Raw genomic sequence first — 10496 nt, 5'->3', positions numbered from 1 at the left:
TTAGGAGTTCTCTGGTGGAATTTTTAGGGTCACTTATATATACTATCATATCATCTGTAAAAAGTGATATTTTTCTTCTTTTCCAGTTTGTATCCCCTTGATCTCCTTTTGTTGTCTAATTGCTCTGATTAGGACTTCAAGTACAATGTTGAATAGGTAGGGAGAATGTGGGCAGCCTTGTCTAGTCCCTGATTTTATTGGGATTGCTTCCACCTTCTCACCATTTACTTCAATGTTGGCTACTGGTTTGCTGTAGATTGCTTTTTCATGTTTAGGTATGGGCCTTGAATTCCTGATTTTTCCAAGATGTTTATCATGAATGGGTGTTGGATATTGTCAAATGCTTTCTCCTCATTTAACGAGATGATCATGTGGTTTTTGTCTTTGAGTTTTTTTATATAATGGATTACATTGATGGATTTCCGTATATTAAACCATCCCTGCATCCCTGGAATAAAACCTACTTGGTCAGGATGGATGATTGTTTTAATGTGTTCTTGGATTTGGATAGCGAGAATTTTATTGAGTATTTTTGCATCGATATTCATAAGGGAAATTGTTCTGAAGTTCTCTATTTTTGTTGGATCTTTCTGTGGTTTAGGTATCAGAGCAATTGTGGCTTCATAGAATGATTTGGGTAGAGTACCTTCTAATTCTTTTTTGTGGAATAGTTTGTGCAGAACTGGAATTAGATCTTCTTTGAAGGTCTGATAGAACTCTGCACTAAACCCATCTGGTCCTGTGCTTTTTTTGGTTGGGAGACTATTAATGACTGCTTCTATTTCTTTAGGGGATATGGGACTGTTTAAATCGTTAACATGATCCTGGTTTAACTTTGGTACCTGGTATCAATCTAGAAATTTGTCCATTTCATCCAGGTTTTCCTGTTTTGTTGAGTATAGCCTTTTGTAAAAGGATCTGATGGTGTTTTGGATTTCTTAAGGATCTGTTGTTATATCTCCCTTTTCATTTCTGATTTTGTTAATTAGGATGCTGTCCCTGTGCCCTCTAGTGAGTCTGGCTAAGTGTTTATCTATCTTGTTGATTTTCTCAAAGAATCAGCTCCTCGTTTGGTTGATTCTTTGAATAGTTTTTCTTTCCACTTGGTTGAAAAAATATGGAATGCTTCATGAATTTGTGTGTCTTCCTTGTGCAGGGGCCATGCTAATCTTCTCTGTATCGTTCCAATTTTAGTATACGTGCTGCCAAAGCGAGCACTGCTGCTGTATTCCTAATAGTTAAAAATCAGAAAAAAAAAAAAACCAACATAGATGTCCCTCAATTAAAATATGGATAAAGAAAATGTGGTACATTTACACAAGGGAGTATTACTCAGCCATTATTTTTAAAGAAATGGCTTCATGAAATTTGCAGGCAAATGGATAGAACTAGAAAAAAGTCAACCTGAGTGGGGTAATCCAGACCCAGAAAGACAAATATGATATGCATTTACTTATGTGTGGATATTATCTGTTAAGTGAATGATAACCAAGCTAAAATCCATAGAACCATGGAGTATAGGTATAGAGTCAAGGACTAAAGGAAACAGATATATCTCATTAGAAAAGAGAAATAAAATAGATAAATATGGATAGGAGTACAGAAATGAGAGAATCTAGTGAGGAGGAGAAGTGAGGGGGTATAGGAGGGAAATACAGGGAGAGACAGCTAAAATTATGGGCCATTTGAAGTTTGTGTGACTTACAAAGACTGAGGCATCATGCACACTGGCCTGCAGAGGTCTACACCAGGTTCTCTACATCTGTATTATAGCTTCTAGTGTTTTTATGATATTTCTGTGAATTATTTGGTTTCTAATTCCTATGCCTCCTCTTGGGTTCTTTTCTTTCTGTTGGTCTGTTTTGTCCAACTTTAATTTGATAGCTTTTGTTTTACCTTATATTTTCTTAAACTGAATGAATGTATGAACGAAAAAATTAATGAATACCTAGACACTTGGATAAAAGTCCAATTGAATATTCATTTACACCAGCTGGGAGAGGAAAATTGGTTTTCTCTGATGAAGTGACACTGGGTATATCAACCACTCTAGAACAAGCTTCATGTTCAATGTTCAAGGGTAGTTGAACAACATATAATAGACTTCAGAGTTTGTTTATTTGTTTGTTTGTTTGTTTTATTATAATTTGTGGGGCCTTGGGGGGTGTTGTTTTATTTTGTTTTCTTGGTTTCAGAGGATTCTGTTGTATTGGTTTTTAGTTTGACTTTTAAGAAAAAACTTCAAGTTGAGTACATAGAGTCTGGGAAAGGATCTAAAGGACCTGAGAAGAATATGATCGTAATATATTTAAATTTTAAATTGCTTTAAATCATAAAGATATATAATAAAAGGAAAAAAGAGACTGTGGGGGGACATAGGAGAGTTTTTCATTAATCTGGCTCCCTTTGTGCTATTCATTTACCTGTAATTAGTCCTTTACCCCACACATCTATAAGTAACCCCAATAAACTCACTGGCTCACTAGCTTCATTTGAATCGAATCATTTCTTCAGCCTATCATCAGTGCCCTACCTGGGGTGAACAGATGTGCTTTCCCATCTCCCCAGGAAAAATGGCATAACAATTGTTCATTTCACTTTGGACCTATAATAAAGAAAAACCCTGTGGTATGAACAAAACAAACTCACTGATTTGGGCCAGGAAGCAAAAGATAGATGGAAGAGGGGACTGGCATTCCAGAATTTCCTTTTGGAGATTCAAGGATGTTCAGTGGGTCTTAACAAGATCCAAACTACAGAGGTCCTTCTGCATCCATTCATGTGAGCCTCATGCTAGGGGTAGCTTGCTCAATGCCTGGATCCAACAATCTTCCATGGAAGTCTGTCAATATCTCCCATGCACATACTGCCTCCAAAAGACCAATTTCTCCCTCTGGAGTCTTCTTATTAAGCATAGCACACTAGGATAGCAAACACAGCCTCAAGCAACCTTCAACAATGAGGCAAGGAGGAGGGGAGGCTCTGATCTCACTCAGTGCATACACCAGGCTCCTGGAAAGGGATGATCTCTGAGTGATACTGTCCCAGGATTCCTCCTAGAACACCTTTAACTGGGGCTTCCAAGTGCATAAGCTCTGATTGATACAAGTTTTCTCTCTAGCTCTCTTGGCCTAGGATGAGTACTTCTATATTGATTGACACCTTAAATAAACAACAGGTATTTTATTGCAGTTTCTGTACTGGCAAGGTCCTGCTGGATGAAGTGTGGAGTCAGATGAGTGGCAAGCTGCCCATCACAGATATCAAGGGGATGCAGGCAAGACTCCCTTCCCAGAGGCACACGGTACACAGCAGAGTTCTTTCTCCATCTAGCGTTTATCTCCCTTTAATCTAGAATGTCTTTTTTAAAATGAGAATCATTGCTAAGAAATGTTTGCTGAAAGGAGTCTGATATAGCTGTCTCCTGAGAGGCTCTGCCAGAGCCTTACAAATAAAGAGGTGGATGCTCGCAGTCAACCACTGGACTGAGCAAGAGGTCCCCAATGGAGAAGTTAGAGAAAGGACTGAAGGAGCTGAAGGGCTTTGCAACCCCATAGGAAGAACAACAATACCAACCAACCAGACCTCCACCCCCCCCAAGCTCCCAGGGACTAAGCCACCAACCAGAGTACACATGGAGGGACCCATGGCTCCAGCCACATATGTAGCAAAGGACGTTCTTGTTGGACATCAATGGGAGGAGAGGTCCTTGGTCCTATGAAGGCTGATAGATTCCCCAGTGTAGGGGAATCAAGGGCAGGGAGGCAGGAGTGGGTGGGTGGGTGGGTGAACACCCTCATAGAAGCAGGGGGATGGAGAATGAGATAGGGGGGTTCTGGGAAAGGGTGAAACTGGGAAAGGGGATAGCACTTGAAATGTAAATTTAAAAATATCCAGTTATACATATATATGTGTGTGTATATATATATATATATAATTTAAAAGTAAGGATCACTTCACATTCTCATTTGAAAATCACTCAAATTGAATCAAAAAGATATTAATGTATTTTGGTCCTAAATTTTCCTTAAGAGAAAACATATAAATCCAGAAATAGCTTAAGATGTGTAAAGATAGCTTCTTCGGAAGTTTACTACATTCTCCTGGGTGTTCTTTGAGTTTTTCTCATGATGGAAAATGTCCACTGTTAGATGAAGTAAGGAAAATCTGGAGAGAGTCATCTCAAACTTTTAAAGCAGCAGTAGGCCAAAAATTTACTTCATGTAGGGATAAAACACTTTACTAGGTCCAGAAATACATTCCAGGAAAGAAATTATGATATCAAATTTATATAAATGATTGTTTTAGCCTCAGTGTCAAAGACTTTAGTGTTAATAAGTTTACAACTAATATTGTTCACAGGAGTCAAATTATGTATCTTTACATCCTGCTTATACATTGCAGTCATTTAAGAATAAAAATATTTGAAAAATCATTTCTTGAATCCATGCAGTTAAATGTAATCAAGAAGGTATAATATAGAATGTTTCAAATAATCTATGTTATGCCATTGTCATCCAAGATCAGAGTTCCAGGACTAACTAAGCTCTTGTCAGGTAAATGCCCTATCTGCCCCCAGCCATCACAACACCACAGAGCACAGGAAAGTCCTAGGGTGGAACCTAGAGGTAAGCTCAGAGTTGCAATGTGAAAGTAACCTACAACAATGGTAAAGGCTTTAAAACACAAAGATGATGAAAACACATTCTTAGTCTCATCTGTCAGTGAGTGAGACAAGGATGGTACTGAGCATCGTTCCTTCTGTACTGCAGTGTCATCTACACTCCCTGGGCTCTACTGTCCATTGTCATTCACACTACCACTGTCTCCTTAGATTTAAACATACTGAATATTGGTGAGTGTGTCAAGCCCATGTTTAGTTAGACTTTGCTGTGTAACTGTCCTCTTACAACCCAGTGGTACCAAATGACCTTTTATTAAGACTCACAAGACCATAGGTCACAAAGAGGACCCTCATCAAGAATTGTGTCATGCTAGTCCACATGATACCTAAATCTCAATTCTACAGTCCATTAGGCTCCTGTACATAACTTTGGGCAGTGTTACTAACAGAGTAAAGTATACAAGGTCACAGTAAGTCACCCTTGGTCACTTTATCATGTTCTCTTTGTGGAAGGAAATCCCAAACCCATCCCCAAGTCAAGACTTGGGAAAGCAGATTTTTATACCTTTCTAGGAGAATCTGCAATGTCATTGAAAAGAGAAGGGATCTATGCAGTGGAGAACAGCAGCTACTCTGTCATCGGACATGAAGATGAGGATCCCACATAAGTGAGAATACTACTTCTTTACAGTTCAGTTTCGAATGAAGAGCATGATCTTTCCACTGCCAAAGGGTCTTCACAAATCAAAGCATCCCAGTCTGTAAAGCCAGCCAGGCTCTCACTGTCCCAAAGTTCCAGAGCCAGGCACTCCTATCCTCATTACACACTCCAAGTTCATGCTGGGAAGGAGAGCTTGGAGGGCAGCTTTTGTTGAAAAGTAATTTAGGCAGCCTCTGGCCCGGAATGAATCTACTGAACTGGAAGATTCAGCAGCTACAAAAATAAAACATTTGATGGACAAATGAATGCTTGGCTCCTTCCAATCCAGGGGGCTGGAAAGCAGAAGAGCTGCCAGGAAAGGTCAGTGGGAGAACACATACCCACTGAGTCTGTGCCAAGTGCCTCCAGCTCCCAGTCAGGCTTTGAGCCCACAATGCAAAAGAACAAGAAGAAAGGGCAGAACTTGGGACAAGAGGAAACACAATGCCCAGGAAACCAGACACAGTGGCAGAAACCTGCAAGGTCAAAACCAAAATGTCTGTGCTTTAGCCAAGTTCATAAGACTAGTCTTTGAAAATGGTGAGTTACTGACATGTGTTATGATTTTCCAGTAGCATGACAACATGTCTGGATTTGCAACAACAAAAATAAATAGTTCCCTGATACTTAAGAATACAGTGCCTGCTTTGCCTCTTCTTAGAACTGGGGACAAAACACCCATGGAAGGAGTTACAAAGTTTGGAGCTGAGATGAAAGGATGGACCATCTAGAGACTGCCACACCCAGGGACCCATCCCATAATCAGCCTCCAAACGCTGACACCATTGCATACACCAGCAAGATTTTGCTGAAAAGACCCTGATATAGCTGTCTTTTGTGAGGATATGCCGGTTCCTGGCAAACACAGGAGTGGACCCTCACAGTCAGCTATTGGATGGAACACAGGGCCCCCAATGGAGGAGCTAGAGAAAGTACCCAAGGAGGTAAAGGGGTCTGCAACCCTATAGGTGGAACAAAAATATGAGCTAACCAGTACCTCCGGAGCTCATGTCTCTAGCTGCATATGTAGCAGAAGATGGCCGAGTTGGCCATCAATGGGAAGAGAGGTCCCTTGGTCTTGCAAACTTTATATGTCTCAGTACAGGGGAACGCCAGGGCCAAGAAGTGGGAGTGGATGGGTAGGGGAGTGGGTGGGGGAGGGTATGGGGGACTTTTGGGATAGTATTTTAAATGTAAATGAAGAAAATACCTAATTAAAAAAAAAAAGAATATAGTGTCTGGCTGTGAATTGGCCAGTCCACTTCTTTCCCTTCACTTTCCTCAGCCTAGGAGATATTTTCAGGTAACTAGAGAGTCACAGAAAGACACTAATGGGAGGGGACTATACCAGGAGCTCCACACATATGAAACACGAGCACTTAACTGCATATGAGGTGTATTATTAGACCCTTTTAATTGTATTAAAAGTGTTAGGTTTAAGATGGAAAACTAACCTACACAAGGGCCCTAATCCTAATGTTTTATGATTTCGCCTTTTCTAGCTGACCTTGAATCCCAGCTGCTTACCAGGACTCCTGAGAACTCTGAGACCAAGAAAAGGCCTTTGATTGTGTTCTGTGCTTGGGTTCTGAGTGACTGTGATGAACAGGATGGGCTGAGTGCCACACTGATGTCTCAAATTAACAACAGATACTTGGCCCTGTTCTGACAATGTCTCTCTCTCACATCACCTCAGAGAGAATATAGTCAAACCCTCTATCCATTCACTTCCAACATACTTAACTAAGCACCTATCAAATAACAGGTGTCATGGGAGTCCAGAACACAAGAGTAAGTAGCCTCAGTCCCTGTAGAATTCATGGACCAATTTTGGCCTAGGACAAAGCCTAACCATTGAAGGAGAAAAGGATGACTTTCTCTGCTTCCTTTCCTCCTAGATTTGTTCTTCTTCACAACTCACCACACTGAGTGCTATACACTTACATTTCATCCTACGATGTCAATGATACAAACAGAACCAATGTGAACCTTCACTCCTCATATTTGTCACTTTCTTCTTTAATGAAAGTATTAGAAATCAGAAATAACTGCTCTCCAGAATCAAGAAAATATTGATCATTATAAAGGCTGGTCTCTTGCCTTCCACAAAGATAAGGAAACTACCTACAGGAAGGTTCTCCACAGCTCCAACATTCTATTCCTGTAACTTTGTGTCTTTTTCAGATTTTGTTCTGTTTTAAATCCAGAGGCAGTGGGGCTGGGTAATCCCTGCATAACCAAAGCTAGAGAAATGGATTTTTGTAGATAGGTGGGTTTACTAGAAATGGACCCAGAGAGCAGTAACCAGGTAATCTACAGGAAAGCCTGTTAGTGAACTGGTTTCCTCTGTGCACAGAGGTAAGTCAGCCTATGTAGGTTGTAAGTCAGACTTGTCTTATACAAAACGAAAAGCATGAGACATTTATGGACTCTCATAAGGCTCTTTGATAGTCAGTAACTCATAGGACATTAATTTCCTACTAGCCCCAGGCTGTCTGTCTATGGTGATCTTCTTTCTTGGACTTATAAAGAACCAGACACTGCAAAGAAGAGATACACTATCCTTGATACCCTACACTGGATGAGGGATGCTAGTAACTGTCTGCCTGTGTGTACTAAGATGACACAGATAACAGGATGCAGCTTGGTGCACCAAAAGCATTGATAGAAGTTCCATTAGTATCTTCAAAACAGGATTTCAGATGCTATCTAGTAAAAAATACTTTCCTATACAGACTTTCATACAGTCCATCTCACTGAGACTTCTAATCTACCTCTGCCAGCTAGAGTCAACTTAATCAGCACATTGCCATATATATTGTCAAGACAACTGACATCTTCTGACTTGGGGATGCCAAATAGAATTTTTTTTAATTGTTGATTGTGAAATTACTTCTGATCCATAAACATAGGGCTTTCATAACAATCCAGAGGAAAGAAGCCATCAACAGCTAATGTGTTTTCTACCCTCCAAACCATCAGTCAGAACTAGAGATAATTATCAGGTTGCAGTTTATCCTAAAATATCCCTCAGTATAACTCAGATGGCAATTCTAGCTTGCTTAGTCTCCAAGCCAAAATCCCCCATGGAAATTGGCTTCTGGAATTGCCATGTAGCCATGCTTTCTTCTGCACATAAGTTTGATTTTTTTTCTACTCTGTACCAGGCTACTTAATGCAGTCATCCTATCAATTCTGAAAGAGTATTGAGATTTTTAAGACCATAGAAAGATCAACAGAAAACATTTGTACAATTCACTTCTCTGCTCTTGGCTTTGGAAAAATAACAACAAACACACAAACAAAACACAGGGAGCTATTTCTGAATGTCGCTGCACATATAAAGGGATTTCAAGTGATATTTATTTTTATTATTTTCCCAGTATGTAGCCAACTCTTAGCAAATTTGCACTTTAATAACATGGGAATAATAAACCTAACTTCATTTGCCTTATCTAAGGCAGCTCTTTGTAGGTACACATGGAGGCACAGTGGATAAGTTAACCTAGAAATGTGAATTTATTGCAGAGAGTCAAATCAAATAATATTATATCTACACCAAAAGGGAAACATATAATCAATAGATCTGCCAGTATGTCATCAAATTAGAAGACACAATAACTCTTTGCTTTCCTTATAAGTAAAATATGTGCAATTCTATTCCCAATAATTTCTGTCTAATAAAGTTATAGCTTAAGATCTCAACCAAGACACCCACACCACAATCTACAGCTCCTGACTTGTAGTGATCACTTTTTGTTGATGTATTTTGAAAACTACATCAAGGTCAGAGATCACCCTACAATAGCCTCCCTTAATTTAAAGAGGTTTACTGTCTCTCTCTTTCTCCTTTGATATCAGAAGGGTTCTGTCTCAAAAACCAAGAGAATTACAGATCTGGTTACTGAGAAATGATTTAAAAAAAGGCTCTGGGTAAAGCTGACAACCATGTTTGAGAGATCTCTCCATGCCTCTAATACATTTGCTTAACTGTAGCAAAAAAAAAATGTTGCAAGCAAGTAGGAAAACAGCTCATTAAAATAGTCAAAAGAATAACTGGTTTTACTTTGAGGTAAGCTAAAGGGAAGCAGGTGGTGGTAGTATAAAATGTGCATGAGAACTTTACCCATTGTTGAAAGATGATGAGTTTAGATTTTCTGCTCTGCTGTAAATCTTCCTAGGATAAGGAAGTTCCCACTGTTAATAGAACCCAATGTTTGATAAAACAAAGGTAAAGCAACTGTTTTCCTGTTCAATGCAGAAATAGTGAACTCCAGTTCCTAGGGAAAGCAGAGCAGGGATGACGATGCCTCTCTGTGCTACAGGAACTCATACAACCTGGCAGGACCATATAACCCACACACCCTAGATAGACTGTACAATCCACACACCCTACCTAGACTATACAACCCACAAACACTAGCTGGACTGTACAAGCCACATACCCTACCTGGACTACATACAACTTAGACACCTTAGCTGGAATTTATAACCCACACACCCTAGCTGAAATTTATAACTCACACACCCTAGCTGGACCATACAACCCACACACCTTAGCTGGACCATACAACCCATACACCCTAGCTTGACCATATAATCCATATACCCTAGCTGGACCATACAACCCACACACCATAGCTGGACCATACAACCCACACACCCTAGCTGAACCATACAATGCACACACCTTAGCTGAACCATACAACCCACACACCATAGCTGGACCATACAACCCACACACCATAGCTGGACCATACAACCCATACACCCTAGTTTGACCATACAATCCATACACCCTAGCTTAAATTTACAACCCACACACCCTAGCTGAAATTTATAATCCATAACTCTAGCTGGACCATACAACCCACACATGTTAACTGGACCATACAACCCACACACCCTAGCTGGACCATACAACCCATACACCCAACCTGGATTGTACAATCTATACACCCTAGCTTGACCATACAACCCACAGACCCTAGTTGGACCATACAACCCACACACCCTAGCTGGACTGTACAACCCACACATCCTACCTGGACTGTACAACCCACAAACACTAGCTGGACTGTACAACCCACACATCCTACCTGGACTGTACAACTCACACACCTTAGCTGGAATTTACAACCCACACACCCTAGCTGAAATTTACAACCTACA

At 40.2% G+C, this 10496-nt stretch overlaps 1 non-coding gene across 1 annotated transcript; it reads right to left on the bottom strand.

The window, feature by feature from the left end:
* Positions 1 to 1111: 1111 nt before the first annotated feature.
* LOC115029364 (U6 spliceosomal RNA) lies at positions 1112 to 1218 on the bottom strand. Its single transcript, XR_003834915.1, has one exon. It is a non-coding gene; the product is annotated as a U6 spliceosomal RNA (small nuclear RNA).
* Between the last annotated feature and the right edge of the window lie 9278 nt (positions 1219 to 10496).

The sequence above is a fragment of the Mus caroli genome, unplaced genomic scaffold (genome assembly GCF_978045245.1).
Source record: "Mus caroli unplaced genomic scaffold, Mus_caroli_1 scaffold_12, whole genome shotgun sequence".
In the NCBI taxonomy this organism is placed as follows: domain Eukaryota; kingdom Metazoa; phylum Chordata; class Mammalia; order Rodentia; family Muridae; genus Mus; species Mus caroli.
Note: the sequence above shows the minus strand (reverse complement) of the source record. Positions and strands in the feature narration are given on the sequence as shown.